We start from the raw sequence: 6908 nt of genomic DNA on the forward strand, positions 1-6908 counted from the left end.
AATTATCATTCTAGGTTGGTTTTGTGCTTAATTACACCTCATAAATGAAGCAAAATGCAAATCAAAGTATAAGAGGAGAGTTTGTTTTTGACCTTCTCACTCTCTCTTGTTGGTTGAGAGATTCTTGGAAACTATTCCACCACTTAGGAATTCCACCCCTGAAGGTGGGGAAATGGTTTATCTTAGTCTATATCTATCGTTTCTCATTTAGAGAGAGAAGGGTTGGACTTGAGAGGAGAGGAATTGTATCTTATGTTTTCACACAGTTAATCAAGGAGCAGTTGCAACGATTTTTGAGGAATACATCTGCAGTGAGTTTGTGATGTTGTTTTCTTTCTATATCAGTTTCTTATGAATGAATTCATCTCTCTTAACATGTTTTTCTTTCCTCAGTTATTTTCCTTACATTTATATAGGGAGAATGCTTCATATTCAATGCTCTGTTTATGTGGAAAATCATTTCTATGTATTTCTTCTTCTAGATTAATGAATTCATGGTAATACATGCTCATTATGACCTTCTAATATTTTTAGACCCTACACTACATTAACCAAATTTTCAAATTCATCACAACACGCTATTATATTGCTCCTCTTTATGCTTGCTACTACAACCCTTTGAGACATTGACCTAATTGTTTTTTCTCATCGCTGGTCCAACAACCCAAAAACCCTAAAAATTTAAAAACTCAACTAAAACTCTTACATCTAGAATAAAATCCATTTCTCTTCCATTCATTGACTAAGAAATTCTTAGAGACATCCCTCTCTGGTTTAGCAGGGCTAGCTGCTGAACTGCAACTGGTTTGAGGTTACCTCTTTCAATCTCCTCCTTGGCCTGAGACATTGTAGAGGATAACATTTTGGTGTCGTTGCCAGGGAAACGAATGATATATCGTTCCTGTGATTCGTTCTATTAGAGAATTCAAGAAGACTGGTTCTGTAGGTGACAGCTTCCAGTATCTAAAGATAGGCTGATTTAAGTAATTTCAACAAGTTTTATGTGTGAAAAATCTAGATCCTAGAAGACATACTAGGTCAAATCCTGACCCTATTCCACCTTCTATTGTTGATGACCCAACAAAATTACTTAGAAAAATAAAGTCACCTATTTTTGAAAATACAACTCGAAAATTAGAAAGGACTACTTCCTTGCCTAAAAATTTATTCACTGTTGAGCATCTTTCTTTTGATATTCAGTGTGAGCTATCTATTTTCAAGTCAAAATATGAGCCTTGCCTTTCTAAAGTAGTACTTGAACCTTTTCAATTTGATTCTCACCTCTTTTCTTCTAAATCCCTTTTTCTAAAGTTGATCATGAACTGTGGTTGAATTTTGATAAACTCCAAAGTCTAGCTAACCAACTCCAAATCACCACTGAAAAAGCTTACATCCAATATCAACTTGAAAACCTAATTGTTGCTTCATCCTCTACTGTACCTCTGAATACATCAACTACTTCATCTCTTTCTACACCACCTCCATTAGTGTCATCATCTTTAGCTACACAACCCATTGTAATACCTCTACTACATCTTCCAATAGTCATGGCACGATTTTCCCCTCTAGTGTCGCCTTCTCAACTTGTTTCTCTACCTCAAAAGTATGGCCAAAGATTCCCTCCATTTGATGGAAGTTCAGAAATCACAGCCCAAAAACAAGTTGATAAATTGGTAGATTTTACCGATCTGGAAGATATTGATGAAGAAGATTCTAAGATGAGAGTCATAGCTCAGAGATTTTCTAGATATGTGAAGAAATGGTTTCATAGTTTGGCTACTAATTCTATCAATAGCTCTTAGCGGTTGATAGAGTTGTTCATAGCACGATGGCAAGAAAAGAAAAATCCACTACAGATTTTGGCTGAGTACAACTCAATGAAAAGAAATCCAAATGAGACACTCCAAGAATTCACAACATGGTTCAATATGGTATATAATTCCATTCCTAACGATGTGAAACCTCCACCTAGTTTAGCTCTTCTCCACTATCTAGATGCCTTCGACCCAGACATGGAATATCATATTAGGGAGAGAGACCCTGCTACTCTTAAAGAAATGCAGTGAAATGCAGTAACTGTCGAAGCTAATCTGCTCATCAAGAAATCTAAAACAAATCCTGAGATACCTGAGAAGAAAGTTGTTTTTAAAGAAGAGCCCTCATCATCATCATATGTAAAGCTTGATACTCTGATTAAAACCATGGAAAGAATGATGGACAGAATGTCTATAACAGATCGACAAGCAGAGCCTTCAGTAAGGAATCCAAATTTTCGAGGACAAAAACAACAATAGTTCAGAAATAAGCAGAAAGAGCAGCAAAATCAAGATCCTTAGGGACAAGTAAGAGCTCCATTTCAGTATAATTACACCGAAGTGCAGGAAGAAGATAAAGAGGAAATTGTAGAAGCAAATCATTTCTTTGAGGAAGATGAGATGCCTACTTTTCTGATTGAGGAAGATCAATTTTCTGAAGAGTCTTTTATTCCAAGTGATCAAGAACTTGTACTTGCAAGTGATGATCTATGGGCAGTGAAAACTAAGGAATACCAAAGAGGATATCAGAACGCTCTCAGTCATTTGCAGAAACAATGCAATTTAAGAAAAGGAAATGTACTTGCCACATTGAATCTAAAGAGGTAGAATGCACAGAAATATACACAAAGCAAAGAAACGACCCCTGGAAATCAAAATAAAGAAAAGGAGATAGTCATACTAAGTCGGGATAAAACCAATGAAGCCTCTAAAAACAATGTGAGGAAGGATAAAGAGGTTCAAAGTGAAAGCCCTAAGAAGGAGTCTCAAGATAAAGGGAAGATTGAAAAAGAAGGACATCACTACAAAAGAGTTAGATAAGAAGTCTAATATATTTAGTTTAGAGAATGAAATTTCCAAGTTGAAAGTTTCAATTCCTCTCACTGAATTAGTAAAGAATGATAAGTAGAAGTTTCAGATTGCTAAAATGATGAAGGTAGATGATATGTCAAACACAGTAAATGTTGCCAATGATGAGCCTATAATTCTGTTTGGTCCAACCTTAGAGGGAATTCCTAAAGATAGTGAAATCCCACCTTTCTATCTTAGTCTCAAACTTCATGATTCCATCCTCCATAACACCATGCTAGACTCTGGTGCTTCACATAAGCTTGTGCTAAAAGTTATTATGGACAAACCAGGATTGAGTATCACCCGACCTTATCATGTCCTCTACTCATTCAATTCAGGAAGAGTGAAATTTCTTGGCCTTATCAAATATTTCGTAGTGTCCCCGGAAAAAATTCTGGCCAAGAATGTGTTGTTGGATGTAGTGGTTGTTGATATCCCTACTCATTTTGGTATGTTGCTCTCACGGTCTTGGGGGGAAAAGTTGAAAGGAACCTTACAACTTGATTTTTCATATGTTACTATTCCATTATTTGGGAAGCTTAGAAAACTCTACCGAGAGAAGATGAAATTCATGATTAGTAGCAAAGAAAAACCCATTAATCACCCCATACATGTTGTACATATTGATCTAGACTCTTTAATTTTGTATAGTGATATGAATTTAGTAGATGATGATTGTTAGCTTGTAGAAATTTCATAAGTTTCAGATGTTATGAGTAGTGTACAAAAAGTTTCGATTGCTAAAGGGAAGAAAAAGAATGAAGAATGTTTTCAGCCTGAAAATTATTTTGAAAATATTGTTGAGTTAGTGCAGAAAACAGAGACCATTGAAACAAAAAGTCATCCTCCAAAAAATCAAACAATTTAGCCTTTTGAAGTTCTGCTTCCGGATGAATAAAATGGTCTTTGAACCATGGAGTTTGATGGTGCATTGGGAAAAGGAGTTGGGATCGGTGTGTGGATTCATGGTCCATTGCATCATTAGCAAAATTCCATTCAATGTAAGAATGAGTTCTTATAAGTTGGCCTTTGATTTCTCAAACAATGAGATGAAATATGAAGCATTGATTGTTGGCCTTAAAATTCTGACAAAGTTGGGAGCAAGACAATTTATGTTTATGGTGACTCTAAGTTGGTAATCAAACAAGTGAAAGGGGAATACCAGGCCAAGCATCCAAGAATGAGAGCTTATCGTAATGTTTTCCTTGACATTCTTAAAACTTTTTTCAGAATATACTTTGTCTTTGATTCCTAGAACTCAAAATGTTGTAGCTGATTCTCTTGCTACTACAACTAGTATGGTGAAGATTCCCATTCACTCCAATGAAAAGTATTCAATTCATGTTAAGAACAGTTGTTCTTGATAATATGAGATATTGGCAGGTGTTTTGGGATGAAAAACATATCAATAATTTTCTGCAGATGGAATATTAATTCCATAATTCCCGCATTGAGGATGCATCCAATATGAATGATCCAGAAATTGAATCAACCAATATTGAAATATTGCAGCTGAAGGAAAATAACATTCCAAGAGGTCTTGTACCTTTGGAAGAGTTATTTGATTGAGAAGATGTTGCTAAAAATCCCACCATGGTCCCCACAAAGAAAGGTGTCAAAGATGTGAAAATTGGTACAACAAACAAGCCTAAGATGGTCAAATTATCAAAGTCTCTATCTCCTGATATGAAAAGTAAGTACATTGCTTTGATGGAAAAAATTTCTGATGTATTTGCTTGGGACTATTCAGATTTAAAGGTGTATGATAAGAACATCATTCAGCAAACTATACCAGTTAACCCTAATCAAAATCCATTCTTCCAGAAACTGAGGAGGATAAATCCTAAGCTGTTGCCATCAATTAAAAAAGAGGTAAATAGGATTTATAAATATGGTATTATAGTTCCTATTAGATTTTTTGAATGGATGTCCAATCTTGTGCCGGGGAGAAAGAAAATCGGGGAGATTTGTCTTTGAATTGATTTCATAAATTTAAACAAAGTATCCTTGAAGGATAATTATCCACTGCCAAAAATGGATCATATTCTTCAGAGGGTAGTTGGGTCTTCCAGGATGTCATTGCTTGATGTATATTCCGGGTACAATCAGATTCCGGTGCATAAAGATGATCAGCTGAAAACAACATTCACAACACCATGGGGTACATTCATGTACGCCAAGATTCCATTTGGATTAAATAATGCAAGAGTGACTTTCTAGTGGGCTGTGGACATAACTTTCGCTAATGAAAAGGATGTATTTCTGGTAATCTATTTAGATGATCTCACATTTTTTTCTAAATCTGATGAAGATCATTTACATCATTTGAGAATTTTCTTTCAAAAATGTAGAAAGTTTGGTATATCACTTAATCCAAAAAAGGGTTTTTTTGCTATGGAAGAAGGTAACCTGCTGGGGCATATTATCTCCAAGGATGGCATACGCATTGACCCTGCAAGAGTTTAAGCCATTCAACAATTAGATTTTCCAAGGAACAAAAAATAAATTCAGTCTTTTAATGGGGAAATCAATTTCTTGAGGAGATTCATCCCCAACCTCACTGAAAATTTGAGAGAAATGATAGACATGTTGAAAAAGTGCAACGAGGTAAAATGGTCTCCTAATGTCAAGAAGTATTTCAATGCAGTCAAATTTGCATTATCTACTGCTCCTACTTTGATTACTCCCGCTTATACTTCAAATTTCATCATATTTTCATTTTCCTTTGAGCATACCTTAGTAGGTGTCCTAATGCATAAGAAAGATCAGAAAAATGAACAGTTTATAGAATTTTTCCACCAAACAATAAGGGTTGCAGCACTGAAATACAATATAATTGAGAAGAAGGATTTGTCTTTGGTGAAAGATCTCAAAGATTTCCGAGTTTATATTTTGCATTCTCACACCATTTCTTATGTTCCAACAGTAGTTGTAAAAGAAGTTCTTGCGCAGACAGATCCTGAAGGCAGGTAGGGAAAATGGATCGCAGCCATGCTAGAATATGATTTGGAGATAAAGCCCACAAATCTCATCAAGGAACAAAGTTTTGCCAAGCTCATGGCTGAATCTAATTTGCATGCATTAGATGTCAATTTGATTGCTACCCTTTTTGAAGAAGAAGAAGAAGAAGAAGACTCATAGTTACAAGTGTCTGACATGTTAACTTCATCTCCATGGTACTCCAACATTGTTTACATATTGCAGAAGTTAAATCCTCCAGCGGAACTGCCCAAAGGTAAAAGTATATCGTTAAAGTTGAAAGATTCAAAATATTTCATTGTTGATGGTGTTTTTCTTTGGAAGGATCTGGGTGGTGTGTTGCTAAACTGTTTGGTTGAAAATGAAGCAAAGGATGTAATGAGAGATTTCCATAAAGGAGATTGTGACGGTCACCTTTTCTGGAAAACCACAACAAACAAAATTTTAAAATATGGCTTTTGTTGGTATACTCTTTTTTCTGATGTATATAAAATAGTGATGAGGTGTCATGAATGTCAGAATTTCCAGGGAAAAAGAAACCTTTTACCATTACCCTTGCAGCCCATTTCAGTCACAACTCCCTTCCAACATTGGGGTCTTGATTTTATTGGAGAAATCCATCCTTCATCGTCTGAACAACACAAGTGGATCTTAACATCCATGGATTATTTTATGAAATGGATTGAGGAAATCCCTACCACGAAAGCTACTAGTTCTACTATCATTTAATTTATTGAATCTAATATCTTGTCTAGATTTGGCTGCCTACAGAAGATAATCATTGATAATGTTGTTGCTTTCAAGTCCAAGAAGATGGTGGAATTCTGTCCAAAATATCATATTGTATTGGGGCATTATACTACTTATCATCCACAAGGGAATGGTCTGGCCGAATCTTAAAACAAATCTTTGATCAACATCATCAAGAAAGTCTTAGAAGTCAATAAGAAAAACTGGCACAAAAATCTCATTAATGCTTTTTGGGCGAACAAGGTTAGTACTAAGAAATCCATAGGTATGTCTCCTTTTCAGTTGGTGTACGGG

The sequence above is a fragment of the Pinus tabuliformis genome, chromosome X (genome assembly GCF_031772625.1).
Source record: "Pinus tabuliformis cultivar Carrire ecotype Pingquan chromosome X, CPIR1, whole genome shotgun sequence".
In the NCBI taxonomy this organism is placed as follows: Eukaryota; Viridiplantae; Streptophyta; class Pinopsida; order Pinales; family Pinaceae; genus Pinus; species Pinus tabuliformis.